We start from the raw sequence: 19,176 nt of genomic DNA on the forward strand, positions 1-19,176 counted from the left end.
TGCGCTGCATCAACACACATCCTAATCCTAGCTTAGAAGCATCACAATAAACTTCAAAATCTTCTGTCCCTTTTGGTAAGGCTAGAATTGGAGTATTTGTTAATTTTTGCTTTAAAATCTTAAAAGCTTCTTCTTGCCTAGGTCCCCATTCAAACTTAACTGTTTTACAGGTTAGCTTAGTTAATGGTACTGCTATCTTAGAGAAATCCTTAATGAAGCGCCTATAGTACCCAGCTAATCCTAGAAAACTTCTAACTTCAGTAGCTGATTGCGGGACTTTCCATTTGGTGATCGCTTCTATCTTGGAGGCATCTACGTGAATACCTTCGTGATTCATCATGTGTCCTAAAAATTGCACCTCTTGTAGCCAAAATTCACATTTCGAGAATTTGGCGTAAAGTTTTTCCCTTCTTAACAAAGTTAAGAGTGCATGCAGGTGTTCACAATGCTCTTCCTGGTTTTTGGAGTAAATAAGTATATCGTCGATGAAGACAATTACAAATTTATCCAAGTATGGTTTACAGATTCTATTCATCATGTCCATAAATGCTACAGGAGCATTTGTTAATCCAAATGGCATGACTGTAAACTCGTAGTGACCATACCTAGTTCTGAAAACGGTTTTAGGTATGTCTTCCTCTTGTACCTTCAACTGATGATATCCTGAACGCAGGTCTATCTTAGAAAAGTATCTAGCTCCTTGCAATTGATCAAAAAGATCATCAATCCTAGATAATGGGTATCGATTCTTAATTGTAACCTTATTCAATTCCCTATAATCAATACACATTCGCATTGAACCATCTTTCTTCTTCACAAACAACACTGGTGCTCCCCACGGGGATGAACTAGGTTGTATGAATCCTTTGCTTAATAATTCATCTAACTGCTTTTTCAATTCTAGCATTTCGGTAGGTGCTAATCGATAAGGTGCTTTAGCTATCGGTGTAGTCCCAGGAATCATATGAATCCTAAATTCTACTTCCCTATCTGGAGGTAATCCTGGTAGCTCTTCCGAAAATACATCCGGGTATTCTGATACTACAGGAATTTCTTTAAGTTCCTTACCCTTAGTGCTAATGATTACCGAAATCATATACACTATTCCTTGCTTTCGCTCATAACTAGCAACTTTCATTACATAAATGAACTTCATTGACTTATGGGGCTTATCTCCTGCAACCACGATTATTTCTCCTGATGGCGCATGAATTTCTATGGAATTTTTATCACAGAGGATTCGAGCATGGTTGGTTACTAACCAATCCATTCCTAATACGACATCGAATCCAGCTAAATTCATAGGTAACAGGTTTGCAGAAAATTGATGACCTGAAAGTTCTATATTTCCTTTTTGCAAAACCGTATCTATGTTAACATAATTTCCATATGTCGTTTCTACCGAATAAATTTGCTTAAGTCTGGTTAAAGGTAGATTAAGAGCTTGGCAGAACGCAGTATTTATAAAACTTTGGTTTGCACCAGAGTCAAATAATACTTTCGCATAAACGTTGTGAACTAAGAACGTACCCGCTATTACATCCGGAATCAGATCGGCTTCTTGGGTTGTCAGCTGAAAGGCTCTTGCGTTCTTCTTATTAGTTCCTTCAGCAGGTTTGGCCTTATTATCCACTAGCTTGATCAATTTAGGGTATTCTGGCCTGAAATGCCCAGCTTCCCCACAGTTGTAGCAGACCTTTAATTTCTTCTTACATTCCTCCTCCCGATGGCCCGGAATTTTGCAGAAATTACAATTTTCTCTACATTTTCCAAAATGTTTCTTTTTGCAATTCCCGCAAAATGGCGGGGTGGAAGAGGACCCAGTTCCCCTTTTCTTGAAGTTGCTATTATTACCCACACGAAATCCTTGGGTAATCTTTTGGGCTAACTCATTTTTCCTGTTTTCTTCTCGCGTACGCACCAGCCCGTCAGTCAGAGTGTTGGCTAATTCCACCGCATCGTCAATTGTGCGAGGTCTCGCATCTTTGACGATATCCCAAATCTCGCTAATTAAACCCCAACTATAGCGAGATATAAGTACCGGTTCTGGCGAAGCCAGAGTTGGTACGATTCGGGCATATTCGAAAAACTTCGAAGTATACCCTCGACAGTCAACATCTACCATCCGGTGGCTCGGGAATTTATTCGCCATTTGTTCCTTTTCATATTCGGGGCAGAATTTCCTTTCCACCAGTTGCTTAAATTCTTCCCAGTTCATGGCATAAGCCATGTCGCTTCCTTTGGCTTGCAACACCGTGTTCCACCATTCTAATGTCTCTTCCTTGAAAAGGTGAGAAGCATACATGACTTTATCTTCCTCGGCGCATTTACTTATTTTAATTACTGCTTCAGTTTTCTCTAACCAACGCAGTGCAGCAGTCGCCCCTTCATTGCCTGCAAATTCAACTGGTTTACAGGCAAGAAATTCCTTATAAGTGCAACCAGGTGTTGCAACTTTCAATCTCTTGAGGATTGGGGCTTGAATCACATTATTATTATTGTTGTCGCCTCCATTTACACTGTTACTAAAATTATCGTCGCGCGTACGTTTACTGGGGTTGGCTTGTGAAGGCTCAACAGGACTTTTAACAGCAGCGACAATTGCCGGGATAGCATTGGCTATTCCCTGGGTGACGATGTTTTCTATATCTTGCCAATTTAGAAAGTGATCCTCATTATTGTGTTCCGACTGATTAACTTTATTAACTAGTTCATTAACAGCGTGTTCCATCTGATAATTAACAATATATACAAGTTATTGGTACAAATAAATAAAAACCAAACGTAATAAAGTAATCGCACAAAATCACGTCAACACGTATAGCCAAAATTGTCGACTTTGCGACTTTCATATTTTATATATTTTAGTATGCATCCGTACACACCCGTTATCTTACAAAAGTTTTATTTTAAGGTATTTTACATGATTATATTTTTATTATTTCTTATTATTTTATTATTATTAAACACATAACCACACAACGCAACTACAGTCCGCTGGCATTTCAGAAACGACGCTCCCTCTCGTCGTATTTCCATGAGATCTGTTCTCCCACTTCCCGGATTCGATTTCCTGCGTCCACCAGTTCTTCGCCATAGTGACGGAGTTCAGCCAAGTTTTCTGTGCTCATAGGTGGGTTTGGTGCAGGCTCAGGGTCAAACTAGGGGAAATAGGTGTTAGGATTATTCAAGAGGTTCTGAAATTGCCAATCAGTTGTCCACCATTCTTCCAGCTCTCCTTGTAGAGGCCGGGGGTTGACAATGGGATCTAAGATAGCAGGTTCCAAATTCACTGTGAGTTGGGATTCAGCAGGGTAATTGAAGAGGTTTTCATCGGTAGTTCCGATGAGGTCGCTATTGGCCATTTGCGATCCAGCTCCTCCCACGGTGGCATTTCCTGAGCTTGCCCTGAACTTTCCCCGATCTCTTTTCCTTTCCCCTTATCCTTCAGATCCTCAGTCTTTTTAATCTTTTGTGCAGCTAGTTTCTTCCTACGCCCATGCTTCCAGTCCAAGATTCTCCTCCTCTTTTTAGGCTTCGGTTTCTCCTGTGGTTGGGCCTAGAACATCATGGGTTCCTCAGTATCTTCTTGGTAGCCGGATGGGTTTCCTGTGATATCCATATCGGTGGTATGGATAGTGAAATGTCGGAGTGCCTCCGATAGTTCATTCATGCTGTTAGCACACATGAAGACACACACAAACTTAAGTTAAAATTTTATTTATTATAAATTAGATTTTCACAAAATCACAGAATGGCAATCAGAAAAATTAAGTATTTCTAAAAACTTAATTGGCTTAAATCAGTGGCTCTGATACCACCTTTTTCTGTCACGGCCCCGGCCCGGTGTGACCCGGTCCAGAATGTTTAAAAAGATTTTATCAATGGGGAAATACTGGCGAGTCATTCAATTTGCACAAAAGACACATTGTTATAAATTTACAGCATTAAGAGTTTTTATATTTGCCCCTATCATATAATTAACTGGTTCAGCTGTCCAAGATTCTCCTCCTCTTTTTAGGCTTTGGTTTCTCCTGTGGTTGGGCCTAGAACATCATGGGTTCCTCAGTATCTGCTTGGTAGCCGAATGGGTTTCCTGTGATATCCATATCGGTGGTATGGATAGTGAAATTTCGGAGTGCCTCCGATAGTTCATTCATGCTGTTAGCACACATGAAGACACACACAAACTTAAGTTAAAATTTTATTTATTATAAATTAGATTTTCACAAAATCACAGAATGGCAATCAGAAAAATTAAGTATTTCTAAAAACTTAATTGGCTTAAATCAGTGGCTCTGATACCACCTTTTTCTGTCATGGCCCCCGGCCCGGTGTGACCCGGTCCAGAATGTTTAAAAAGATTTTATCAGCGGGGAAATACTGGCGAGTCATTAAATTTGCACAAAAGACACATTGTTATAAATTTACAGCATTAAGAGTTTTTATATTTGCCCCTATCATATAATTAACTGGTTCAGCTATCACTCGACCGAATCTATGACTGTGGACATATCACTAATTAGGCTCGCCCACCTAAAGTGATAAATCGTTAGTAGTAATGTGCACAAAACCCCCACATACTGCCAGTAATTAAAGATTAGCAAAGACTTAATCACTGCAAAGTATAACTGGAAAACATTTAGGGTTTTGTAAAGCAATTTGATAAAAAGAGAATGACTCACATTGCAAGTTTAGTTGGACAGAACTTTGCCTACTGATTTTAGCCTTGTAGCCTAGTTAAATAACAATGCACACGAAACTAGGTCAGTAACTTAATACAACATTTACGATAAACTCACAAAATCAAAACCCTCACGACGAATGACAAAGTATAGCCCAAATACGGGCAGCACTTAAACATCCGTCGGATCGGTTTCAATCGATCGGACATTGTATCGTAGCAGTGATCGAGTTAATACCCTGTAATCATAGCAGCGTTTCCCTACTTAAATTTTTGAATTTGAGCAGTAGACTTCGTTTTTGAATGAATTTTTCGAACACAGATGAAAGCCCATGCCCTGCTCAATTTATAGCAACTTTTTGGGTTTTACGCGGCCCGCGTAAACCTTAACAAGGTCTTACGCGGCCCACGAGGGCCCCCTAGTCTACGTGTAGGGCTAGCGTGTCACCGGTAGGTCCGCCACGTGTGCGACACGTGGCCTAAGCGCTTATCCGGAGGAATTTTAAGTTGTCGCGGCCCGCGTAGCCTTACCTTATAGCTTACGTGGCCCGCGTGAAAACCAAATTTCTAAATTTCTTGGTTTTTCATGAACATTAAGGTTTCAGGGGTCCGGGTTTTCACTTACGGGTTGTTTAGGGGCATTTTTGCAGGTACTTACACCATACATCAATAGACTTGTATTGACATATATAACATCTCTCAAATGTTTGTTTTAACATGCAATATCATTTAATCAGTTTCAAATCTAAACTCATGAACACAACATTAATCAATATGATATATACCTTGATTCTTTGTTCATGTTCTTAACAAACAGTTTTAGTAATGAACGCAGAATCAAAAACCTTTTATACCACACGTATAAGTCATCCGCGCAGATGACTCCTGTGTGCGGATGAGTCTTCTGTAGGACTCCTATGCGTGGAAAGTCTCCTGTGTGTGGATGACCAATTTTTCAACCAGTTAACTTTCACACATGTTCGTTTAACCAAGTACAATTTAATAACCTTGATTTAACGTTTAAGTCTACAACAATCTGATGTTTTCAAAAAATTTGATTCCTCAAGTCCAAATTAATGACCTTGGTTTAACATTTCGTGATGAAATTCCAGTTTTAATATTTTGTCCAATCCAAGTTTTTTACTTTATGTTTTTTTTTTCAAAATCATAGTCTTTCAATTAAGCCCCCAGCTAGTTGTGCAAAAGTCCATCAATGGTTTTGGTAAAAGATTAGAATTCCATCATCGGTTATCGAAACCAAGTTAAAATGTGAAATCTTTTTTACTTTTACAAACTTTAAGCTAAAACACACTAAAAATCTTTTTGGTTTTAAAATATAAAGCAATAAAATGAAATATAAACTACTTACAGACAATCTTTTTGTGAGTAATGTACTAAAAGATAATATCAGTTTCTTTAAAGTATATCAGCAACACCATTAAGATGTAATACATACACAGTATCAAATATGTATATTACAAATACTAGGTTAGAACCCCGTGCATTACACAGGTTGAATAAATATAATTTTATATACTAAGTAATAAAATAGTTACATCTTTTAAAAACTCGTGTATTGCACGATTTGAATAAACACATGTCTTACACGAATAATGTAATCCGTTAACACATTTAGTCATCAAGACGTGTTTTCTAACAAAATGAACTTTGAGGTACTATTTACTTATTGTAACATCTCACTTTATTTTTTATTAGATTAGAGCGTTGTGTATTACATGGTTTATAACATTTTATCTTGTTTTTTTATTTATTATTAGGTTAGAAACTTACGTATTACCTGATGTTGGATAATCAGTAGAAAAAAAAAGAAAAGAAATATTTTAGTAAAAATATTAAATATACAAGAGATAAGCTGGATATTATGATTTAATATTATTATTTCATTGGACTGTAGATGGGATATTGAGATCCTTTATTAGAAGTAGAATTATAAATATACCACATGTATAAAAAATATATATGTTCTACATGTATTGAATAAATCCTTTTAACGAAACAGTTGATTAAAATAAATATTTTTATTTTAATATGTGATTATCAGTTATCCTTGTCCTTATCATCAAAATATAAAAACAATTAAAAATACCAATTAAATAAAATGTTTATCTTTATAAATATTCAAAACACTAATATATTTTTTTAGATTTTAAGAATTAATATATGATTATTATAATTAATATATTATTATCGGTTATCTTTGTCTTTATTATTAAAATCTCTTCTAAAAATTTTAAATTTTAAATTTAATATTAGCAATAATTGACTTTCCATAATAAATATTTAGAAATAATTAGACCGCCTCATAGAGCGACATGTGTCCTTAACATGGTTTCTTTTATTATACTAGGTGGACACCCGTCCGATGGACGCGGGTACATCATAAATATTGAATGTAAAATATGATGTGAAATTATTTAATGAATTCACGTTCGCATTATACTTAAGAATACATTAATAACGTTTATTTGTAAATCTAACGGAAGTACGAAAAACCCCCTACGGATTCTGTCATTCCCAACTTGTCGGCTGATTAATTTAGACACAAGAAAAGCATAAAGAACCACAAAATATGTTTACTAACACAAAAATTCTTTGTTTATAAATCTAGTCCAAGCCCAAACCTTATTTAATGTGGTCCAAGCCCAACACCTGTTTATTAAAACTGGACCAAGGCCCATATGCCCAAAGGTCAGAATATTTTAATTGATTATTTTCCATCAGTGGCATTGGGTTTTGTAAAGATCATCGACGACGATTGAAGATCAACACAACATTACACCAGTTCTAGCGATTGAAAGGGAAGAAGGCTTGATTCAAGATAACGAACAGAGATCAATCGATATCGCATAATCATCGCCGAATCAACGAAGTATTCTCTTCACCTTCAATTTCATCTTTTACTAATTTAGTATATTTGGTTTGTTTAATCGAAAATTTCTTATCATTTAGTTTTCTTTTGACGTTGTATGATTCAATGTTGTTGATTATTTACATGTAAATTCTAAATATTTTGTCTATTTGTGATACTTAATCGGAGGATTATAACTGTTCTTGACATTGATGTTTTTTAGGTCTAGGTTTTAAACATGTTTTGTTGATGAAATTTAGATTTTTTGTGTTTAACAAATGTAAATTGTAGTATATGTATGTAACACTTGATAAATTAGGGTTATGTTAAAAAAACACTGTTTATCACTTTTTGTATAAAGATTTTGTAAGTTTCAGTTGGTGTTCTTGATATTGTACAAAAATTTTGTAAATTTCAGTTGGTATAAAGATTTTGTAAGTTTCAGTTGGTGTTCTTGTAAGTTTCAGTTGGTGTTCTTGATATTAAAAATCAATGTTCAATGTTTAGTATAGTTTCAGCTGGTATTCTTGATATTAAAAAAGATTAGATAAATAATTTAAGTCTTCCACGGATTGAGTTATAATATTTTGGGTGTTTCACATGTTATGTATGTTCATATCAGTTTTGGTCTTTCACAATCTTATTGATCATATTAAATCTTAGTCGAATTGTCTTAACGAATTATTATAAATTCTGGTTTGAAATTATTCGTCGTCGTTTGCACTATGGTAGTTTAGATGATACAGTTGTGTTAGTATTATAATAACTATAATGATAAAAGTTTTTGTCTATGTTTATATGTAAAAGTTTTTGTCTATGTTTATAATACCCTTATCCCTTAATATCCACATAATCTCAAATATATATCATCATCACAGATCATTATCATCATCACACTTCTCAAAAAAACTCCAAATCTCTCTCTCAACTCTCAACACTCAACACCGATCTTCATCCATCTTCATCCATCTTCATCTTCAAAACAGAGGTTTGGATCATCATCTTATCTATATATGTTTTTGATATTTGTGATGTTTTTGTAAAAAACAAAGGGTTGATTTGGGTATTTTGGTTTCAGTTTTTGATAATGATAATCTGAATGCCGCATGATGATGATGATAATCAGTTTTTTGTCAATGTTTTTATGAAAAAACAGAGCGTTGATTTGGGTATTTTGCTTTCAGTTTTTGATAATGACAATCTGAATGCCGCATGATGACGATGATGATAATCAGTTTTTTGTGAATGTTTTTGTGAAAAAACGGAGGGTTGATGATGATGATAATCAGTTTTTTGTGAATGTTTTTGTGAAAAAACAGAGGGTTGATTTGGGTATTTTGGATAATCTGAATGCCGCATGATGATGATGATGATAATCAGTTATTTGTGAATCAGTTTTTGATAATCAGTTTTTGATAATCAGTTCTTTGATAATCAGTTTTTGATAATCAGTTCTTTGATAATCTGAATGCCGCATGATGAAGATAATCAGTTATTTGTGAATGGGTTGATTTGGGTATTTTGGTTTCAGTTTTTCAGGTTTGTTTGTGATGTTTTTGTTCTGTTTTGTTTTGCTTTGTTATGTTTGTTTGTTTTGTTTTTGTTCTGATTTGGATAATTAGTCGAATTGTCTTAACAAAGAGTATACAGAGACAAAAAGATCGATAGCTCACTGAAAGATAATAAATTAAATGCAAAAAGAGGAGGATTAAAACCATGAAAGCCAATTTCCTTCATTATCCATCCACTGCACCTAAAACAAATATTTATAGATAGTTGAAAACCATTTGCAATCAAAATCATCATGATAAAAATATGGTTTAAAAGTTTTACATGTAGTACTATTTGACCAGAGTCATGTGCAATTATGATAACTTTCAAGCATCTTGAGCATACCCATCAAAACATACTACTAAAAGGGCAGTTGAATTGGTCTTTAGCATTTCAGAATCCGACATTTGTCTTACACCAGACCAATTTTTTCCTTTATGATCTTTAGTAACAAATTTTAATGTCCCATCCCTTTTAAGTTATCTGAAACTGCATTCCATGGTTACTCGTTAGAAAACCATGATTGATTCATTAAAAATAAAGAAACTTATCAGTTCAAGTTTGATTAAAGATCATACCATCCAAGTCAGTGAACAACTAAAGAGAAGTCTTAAAGCATCTGTTTGAACGGACATCGATATCGAGTTTCGGAGAGAAACTTTACAGATATCAATTAAGAAACTCATCGATCATTATCCTGCAAACATGAATCAGGTGAATTCTTTTGTGAGAGATGAATTACTTACTAGACTATTTCATCTAAACAACATACAAGATCCTTTTCAAATCTAAGATATTTACAACAATAATAATAAACTAAAAAGAGAAGTGTAAACTACACGAAGTAAGTTCTCATAGGTCCTACGTTACATGAAGCTCAGCCGTTGTTTAAAGAAGTATGGTTAGTCTCTTCCATGTACCTACACATGAATATACATGAGAACATATCACCAACCCAACTTTCCCAAACATAGAGAGCCCCTTCAATTTGCTTCAGCTTTTATATACCAACATTCAGAATTTAAAATCATTTTATACCAACATTCAATTTGCTTCAGCTTTTATATACCAACTTGAAGTCATTTGCATATATGTAATAAATGAAGTCATTTGCATCAATGTCACATCTCTCATTATATAATTCAATGAATATAACTTTCAAGAAATAAACAGGAAACAAAAGTGTTTATATATACTGCTGACACTTAAAATAAGATCAAAATCTACTAAAAGCAACATTTCACTTTCAACACCTAACTCCTAAAATAAAAAATAAAAAAAATCCTAAAAAAGCATTAATCAGCCCTAATTTCAAGATCCAAACCTAAAACCACAGAAACTACAAGCCCTAACTAACCCATTCGATCATAAGTAACCTAAAAACACATAAAGAATCAACAACACAATACTTCATTTAATCATTCAAGAACAATCAACATCCGTACGAGCTCAATCATAGAACACTGAAGCATACAAAATCAAAAATGTAGAAAAACTTTACCGAAATTGAGCTCTGGAGGTGTATAAACAGAATCATATCAGATTGTGAAGTAGAAATGCATCGATTTCAACTCATTGCAAGTGAATCTGTTGGCGTTACTTTCAAGACCAAACTGTAGTTGTTTGTTGCAAGTGAATCATCACAATACTCCGATGATTGTTGTTCCCATGGAGTGAGGAGCGTTGATCTCGACAGTAGCATCGCGATCCATCGTTTGGTTGCAAAGGATTTGTGAAGAAAAAAGCCCTAATTTGCACAGAGAGAGAGAGGATATAGAGATTGAAAGTCGTATGTCAATTTGAAATTTCAGAGTTTGGAGGATGTAATAATGGAGCTCATTTTCTAATTTGAAATTTGAAATTCAAATGAAGAGGGCAAAGTTTTAAAGTGATTTATGATTTATGATTTATGATGTAATAATGAAGTATGAAAATCCTAGTTGGCATAGCTGAGAGGATGACACCTAAGCTTTTCTTAGGTCAGCATTACTTCTCCTTTTATAGATAAGTAGATAGTATTGATTTAATGACACAAAATTTTTTTCATAAACTCAATAAATAAATAAAAAAATATTGATATGTGTTTTAATCGATGGATGATAATAATGATAATAATGATAATAATAATAATAATAATAATAATAATAATAATAATCTAATATTAATAAAAAAATACTTTTAATGCCACATTGCATTCTTTTCATTGATTTAGGTATAATAATGCCACATGTCGTTTGCTACTTCAATCTTACAATTTTTATTTATATTGTAACACCCTAAAAACGGGTTCGGTAATTTAGACCCGGTTACTATTAAGAAACGGGTAAGGTACCGTTAATGAGAAAAGTTAACCTGAAAAATGAGGATTTACTAGGAATAATTAACCTTGTTGATTATTGGTCTCGTTAGTAGTAAGCGAAGAGTTGAAGCCTTATTTAATTAAAACGAAACATGAGGGACCAAAGTGGGATAACTCGAAAGTTGTTGTGTTAAAAGAAAACAACACACACATATACACACACATCGTGTGTGTTCATGAACGAGCAGGGAAAGCTCCCATGGAGCCAAAACCCTAAACTTCATAAAAATCTCCAAATTGAAAGGCTAAACGAAGCCCAAATTCACAACCGAACATGAATTAACGATCACCTTCATAAGGGGATCATAAGGTATGTCTTAAAACTTAGATTTGGTGATGTTGTTTGAAGTGGGTTATAATCAATCCATGAAATTGTATGAAATTAAGCATGTAGAGGTGTTAGAAACACCAAATAGAACTTGTGTTATGAATAATTTCAAGTAATTGGGTGATTTAGAATGAAACCCATTGCATGAGTGTGAAGATGATGATCATGATGAACTTGAAGATGCTATAGTGTAATCTTGTGTTGTATAAGGTGTTGTATGATAGACTAAGATAGTTAAACGTGAAGTGAAATTTGTGATTATGAGATTTTGTTTGAATGTGATAGTTCATAAGATGAAATAAGGAAGAACATGCTTAAAGAACTTGTACATTATGCTTAGGAAGTAGTACGCACGCCAAGTGTTTGATAAAATGTCTAAAAGACAATAATAAGTGAAATTGTATGCAAGTAATGGGTAAACATATATAGTTCATGTGAAGATTATGTAGGGATGATGTCGAGTATGCTTAATGCTTGTTTAAATGGATTAATGATGTTGAGTATGCTTTATGTAGGTCGTATGTTAGATGTGAATTTGATATGGTTGTTCATAAGTATAAGCATATATGCTAATAAGAATGTGAATGTAATGACATGAGTGTATAGGAATCATGTCAAGATGGATGGGAGCGTTGAAGGCTAACGGGCTACGAATACTCAATCAAATAAGCGAACGCAAATACGGGCGCGCAAGGTAAGTGAGCTCCGAACTTACCCTTTTGTTTGGTAATATATTTATGATATATGTTAATTGTTAAATGTAATGTAAGAAGATATGGGTAAATGCTATTACTAATTTAAGTTTTAATGGAATGGGTTGGAAGTGGTTAAGAAAGAGATTCGGTTAAGTTTGGGTAAGAAATGGAACTTACATAATGAAATTATGCTTGAATGAATAAGATGAGTTATTTGTATTTGAGGACATGTTCATATAAATGGAAGCTAATGTACTAATCGTTTTCTATTGAGAATTAATGTGAAGTATAGGCATGTTAACAAAGGAAGTGAAGGTTGACTCCAAAATCCGATGCGAGTAATCGAATGGTTGGATGAATGGGCTAGTATAAGAGAAAGCATGATATGTTGACACGCTATTATGCACGTGTTAAGATTTTGCATTATGTCATCGGTTGCTAATAATGTGATTGAATGTGGTGACTGCAGGTTATACATGTTTGGATGTTTCATCAAGAAGTGTACGCGGTTGAAGATCGAGTCAAGACATGGATTGTATGTGGATGTGTACGTAGTCACTTAAATTGAGACATGTATGTTAGTTTTTGGATTAATTTATAAAAGAGATTAATGTATTTAAAGGAAAGAAAGAATATCATCAAGGAAATTTTAGGTATGTATTTTCCGCTGCAAATCTTAGGTTAAAACGTGTTAGGGCGTTACATATATTTTTTTAATTTAATCCTTTTATTAATATTAGGTGTGGCATTAAATTGATTCTTTTATTCATATTAGATATATATTATTAATTAGTTTTATTTGGATACTCAAACTATTTTAGATTTTCGCAATGAACGAATAACAAAATATTCTAAATTAATATTAGCGATAAAAACATTAATATAAATTATATTATTATAAATGTAATATATTTAAACATTATCAATATTAATTATATAGTTTTTCTTTCTTCAAATATTTATGCGAATAGCATTTTGTCCTTTAATTAAATATAATATTAGTTAAATATAATTAATATAATAATTAGTTCTACAATAATTCTAATGGGTATCTAATATTATAATTATTAACCGTAGCACGTTTTTTTAAAATGTGTTATGAATTATATTAATTTACTAATAGTATTATTAATATATTATTTGTTATATTAATGTATTGTATTGTAAACAACTTTAATATTTAAATGATGTAAAGATAATTAGGTTCTCAACGGGTTCGATCAATCTAATCGGAGAACATCTTCACCTTTGCATTTGACTCTAATTTCTAGATCTATTATCAAAATGCATATCAGGATTTCAAAATTAAAAAAAAAATAGTTAATCTCAAGCTATCCATGTTCATCTAAATGACAATCTATAAACATCACCGCTAATAACAGTTTAAACTTTACCAAAAGCATAGAGGTTTACCTTTTCTATTAACATACCATAAAATACCATACTACTACTATTATTCTTCAATATTTAAAAAAAAATTGAATATTTTCATAATAGAGTCATACTTGCTATGAACGAAGTTGTACCGAAAGTAAATGATCACCTACTTTCATTGCCTCCGACAGAGAAATGAAACGCCCTAAAGACGTTTATTCGTATTAACGACGCAAAGGAAAAAGGAGCCATAATTTTTTTCTTTCTTTACTAAATACATTTCTTGCGTAAAACTCAGTTACAAATGTTTGACATTTGCTAAATAAATTAACAACATTCATGATAAAATAATACTACAAGTGTTACATAATCCAAACTAGGTGACCGTCCTTCCGGTACAATCCTTGCTCCTTGACTCGATCTACGCCCACTGATCTTCGTCAGTAATAGAGACAATCCGTATAGTTCCTGTGGACATCATTCACAACTTAACCATTAGTCATCTTCAACATTGTATAACATTATTATCATACAATAAAAAATATGTATAACATTCAACAGTATAAACTTAATTCATTTGATATCTCTTGTTCCGAGTTCGACTTCAATACTTCTTGAACCTGATGATCTCATACCTGTATTACATTCCAATTCTCAAGACAAATCATTAGTATCCGTCAATAACCAAACATAATAAACCATTCCTTCATACATAGATAACATCTCGCATTCACACATGTACACATTCCTAAATTCCCACGTGCATACAATCATATACCTCTACACTTATACGCACACCATACACGCACACATACATACAAGCTCTTGCGCTTACCATTTTTATTCACATAAACCTATACATCTTGTCATAATCACAACTTTCCATAACATAAAATTTTATACTCACCATCTTGCATATCCATTCGTTCCTAAGTTCGATTACATATAGATTTCCTTCACTAACACGAAGGTAAAATTCATACTTTCACTATCTGGAGGCTCATAACATTACTTATATACTAAACCGGCTTAAAAATAAGTTTTAGGACATTGGAAATCATTAAAACATCAAGTCCGGATGCGAAATCAAACAAGAAATGGTTTTGATAACTTAATAATGCATAGAAACAAGTTTCATGAATCAAAACAACAAAATCCAAACAAATTTCAGAATTTTAGGGCGTCGCCGCACGCGACGGGTTTAAGGAGTGAGCGTCCGCGACACCAAGCCCCGTTTTCGACAGACAGTTTGTTATTTTGAGCTGCAGATTCCCAACTCCAATCTTCTCACTTGTAGAACATACAACTTGCATAACTTTTGATCTAGACATCCGTTTTGTGTAATTCTTGTTCCTACACGTTCGTAATTTAATTACGGATCCGTTTATCATCCTAAATCACATCAAAAGCTGAATTATAAGATAAGGACTTATACATCCTTCAAGCCATTATTCGACCCATTCGATTTCACCATTTTATTTCTAACATAACTAGCTACTTTCCGTCTCAATATTCATTCCTACCTTAGTAAATCCATTTATCACCTCGGGTCGCATCAAGAGCTGATTTATAAGCAAACAGCTTATAAATCTCTTTTATACCATTATTCGACCCGTTTAGTCCTACTAGTTTACCTTCGTTACAAACAACTCCTTCGATATACTAATATAACGCTTACCTTAATACTCTTATTCATTACATAGTCCTTGCATAATTTTCCACACTCCTAAATATTAAATTCTACATACATACTAAGAAGTGAATCAGAATCACTAACCTTATGCATCCGTGTTCGTAACCGTTTCCTTGCCTCATCTTGACCCGTTAGCCTTCCATGCTTGGTCCATGCTAGTGTGGTTCCTATTTTGATGTTAGAGACACTTAAGTGGTCGACATTTCAGGTTCATGCATCCAATAATCCTTGAGATTTCTACCCAATTTGATGAAATTGGTGAAGCTAGGGTTTCACCCTTCCCTGTGCTTTTGTTCGATCGACCAGAGACGCACACACCCTGTGTGTGTGTGTGTTTTTAATTCCCACATTCTTATAAAACTTCATCCCTATTGCCCACCTTTAGCCCCTCATGTTCTTTCTTATTTATTTGACCTCCATTGTTTTCCACTCTTAATTAATAGCCAATTCTATCTAACCAAGTTAGATAAATTGGTTATTAGTGAAATATCCCACTTAGCCAATAAATCCTACTTACTTATTCCAACCTAATAAAGCGTCCAAATAAAATATCTAGACCCGAGTGTTGGGGCGTTACAAGAAAAAAATAACTAAGTTATGTAAATTGGCGCACGTATAAAAATAATTCACTTGTGTAAAGTTGTGCAGATATTGTAAATTTACATGATTTCTTTTTTTAGATATGTGTACATAGGCTTATAACCAATAATAATTTAATGAAAGTCTATACTCACCAGATGTCCTAAATGGAGTTATATTTTTAGGCTTGCCAAACCATTGATAATTACTAAAGGTCGGTGTTTTAGTGATGTTATCAAGAAATACTGATGGAAATAACGGTTTATGTAATGGAACTCGACTTCAGTTCCTATCACTTTTTGATCAGGTTATTGAGGCATCATATTATCCAGAAGTAATATTGGCACTCGAACGTTTATCCCTAGATTTCGTTTAATACCGCCAAATATAAGGATTTCGTCTAAATTGAAAAGAAAATAGTTTCTTATCGCCCTATGTTTTGCCATGTAAAGTTGGTTTGTTTTTAAAAGAATTGGTTTTTACCAATGACCAATGCTACATCATCTATGGTAAAATAAATCACTTATATAAATTTATGATGATAATATAAAATTAAATAATTTATAATTTTATATCCTTAAACCCGTGTAGTTTACGGGTCTAATCTAGTAATAATAATAAAAGCAGGTAAATGTCATGCACAGTCGATTTCTCGTATTTTAAAACCTCACTGTTTGTTCAGTGTCGCTTATTCTGACAAACAATAACGTTTATTATCTGTCAATTAAAATATTTATTTATATTTTGGGTCTGGTATTGAGAAGCACACAGAAATATAGGAGATGGTTTGGAGTGTGCCTTATCTTACCTTTTCTGTCAACTTTTGTCGCTATGTTGGTCACTAAATCAACCAATCATAATTTTGAGCATCATGAGCAATTATGTGGATCGTTATTCGGGGATTGGTTTCTTCTAATTTCGGCTAATCCACCTCTACTCTAGGGATCGCTTTCTTCTATTTTTTCTTCTTTTTGTCTTTATATTTACGTGTGTATGATTGAAATTACGGTTGTTCATTTAAATACAACTTTCAACAACCAATAATCTCTTGACTTAGTGGTTAAGAAGGAGGTGGAAAGCTTTGTTTCTTTTGAAGGTTCTGGGTTCAAGATCAGGTAAGGGGGTTTTAATACTAACTTGATGATACTAACATACTAGTTACTAACTCGGTTAACGCTAACCTAATCGTACGCCTGTTCAAAAAAAAATACAACTTTGAAGAAAAAAAAAACTTGCTTGAAACAGCTTCTAAATAAAAAAGCTGAGTTGGCTCGTTTAAACTTCATCTAACATAATATGGTATTGACATGTGTTTTAAAAATATATTTTTATATGTATTTCATTTAATGTGATTTTTATCTAATAACTTTTGCATTTTAATATTTAAAAGAAAAAAGAACTTAATACACTTATATTTAACTTTTCTTGGTCAATATTCAGATCTAAATTTTAACGAAACTGAGTTGTATTATAAATCAAGTAATTTTTGGTCTTGTAAGTAACTTTGAAACGTGTTTGCATCAAAATTTTAAAGAATAATGAAAATGGTAACCGAGTTACAGTCAAAGTAAATTCAAATGAAAATCGAGCTTTTTATGTAATTTAAATCACATTTTCTTATTATTATGTAGTATTCATTATCAATAAAATGTTTTAACTAATCTTAACTTTATAATTGAATTAGTAAGTAATTATTTTACAACAAATAAATATAAGAAAGAGTGTAACGTACAATAGGCCTTATCGTATGAGCGTACGCGATTGTGAAATCGCATGGTATAAAAAACATGTTGGTAAATATGGTGAAATCGCATGTTGGTAATTTTGATGAAATCGCATGTTGGTTTTTTGTACATTTTCGCATGTTTTTTTAATCACAAATCGCATGTTAAAAAATAAAGTCGTACGTTGAAAAACCAGTCGCGTACGCTCTAGGGGTGTTAATTTTTGACACGACCCGAAAACACGACACGAACCTAATACGAAATTCATGGGTTTAGGTTTAGTCTAAACATGTTCGGGTCAATTTCAGGTTGAACCCGCGAACCCGTTTAGCTAAACGGGTCGGGTTCGGGTCAACCAAGCAAGGTTGGCGGGTTGACCTGTTTAACCTCTTTATATTATGTTATATTTTATTACAATATTTTTATGTTATAAATTAAATTGTGTGTGTATTTTATGCCATAATTATAACTTTAAAAGAGATATTCATATAATTTTTTATAAATTAAATATAATTGTATTATATACATTTGTGTTTTTAAAGTAAAATTTTAATTTAATATATTAATTTGTGGCAAAAAAGTTTAAAAAAAATTAAAAAAATCGGGTTAAACGGGTCGTGTTCGGGTTAACCCATGAATATTCGGGTCGGGTTCGGGTTCATATGTATGACAAAATTTTCGGATTCGGGTCGGGTTCAGGTTCGTGTAAAATTTTCGGGTTCGGGTCGGGTTGAACCTGCCAAACCGCGAACACGACCGTTTAGCACCCCTAGTACGCTCGTACGTTAACCCCTATTTTACAAAACCTCTAAATATAATGTGTCAAAAAAACTAAAAAATGAGGTGAATGGCAAATGCCTTAATATTTTAGTAAGTAATTGTTTTACGACAAATAAATATAATTTGTGTTAAAACTAAAAAATGAGGTGAGTGGCAAATGACTTTATATTTTAGTAAGTAATTGTTTTACAATAAATAAATATATTTGTGTTAAAAACTAAAAAATGAGATGAACGGCAAATGACAGGTATAACCGATGAAAGTGAAAAATGAAGGGTGATGATGTGAGGCTAACTAAGATTGACATAGAATGATGAATAATGAAGGAGCAACATAACACATGGTCTAATTCCAAACAACACCTCGGTGATTTAAATCATTGGGTTATTCGAATAAATAGATTTTGATTTTGGGTTGGTCCGGTTTCAAATTAAAACCAAACCAAAAGCGAATAACCCTATTTAAATATCACGAGAATAGATAAGAATTCGAAAGTACAATTCGACTCGAGTAACACAAGTAACCATCGAATAAATGACG

At 33.2% G+C, this 19,176-nt stretch overlaps 1 long non-coding RNA gene across 1 annotated transcript; it reads left to right on the forward strand.

Moving 5' to 3' along the window:
* The first annotated feature begins 11,635 nt into the window (after positions 1 to 11,635).
* On the forward strand, positions 11,636 to 13,144 carry LOC110867418. Its single transcript, XR_002551585.2, has 3 exons — positions 11,636 to 11,773; positions 12,398 to 12,485; positions 12,956 to 13,144. It is a non-coding gene; the product is annotated as an uncharacterized LOC110867418 (long non-coding RNA).
* Positions 13,145 to 19,176: the final 6,032 nt, after the last annotated feature.

Source organism: Helianthus annuus, chromosome 7, assembly GCF_002127325.2.
Source record: "Helianthus annuus cultivar XRQ/B chromosome 7, HanXRQr2.0-SUNRISE, whole genome shotgun sequence".
Lineage (NCBI taxonomy): Eukaryota > Viridiplantae > Streptophyta > Magnoliopsida > Asterales > Asteraceae > Helianthus > Helianthus annuus.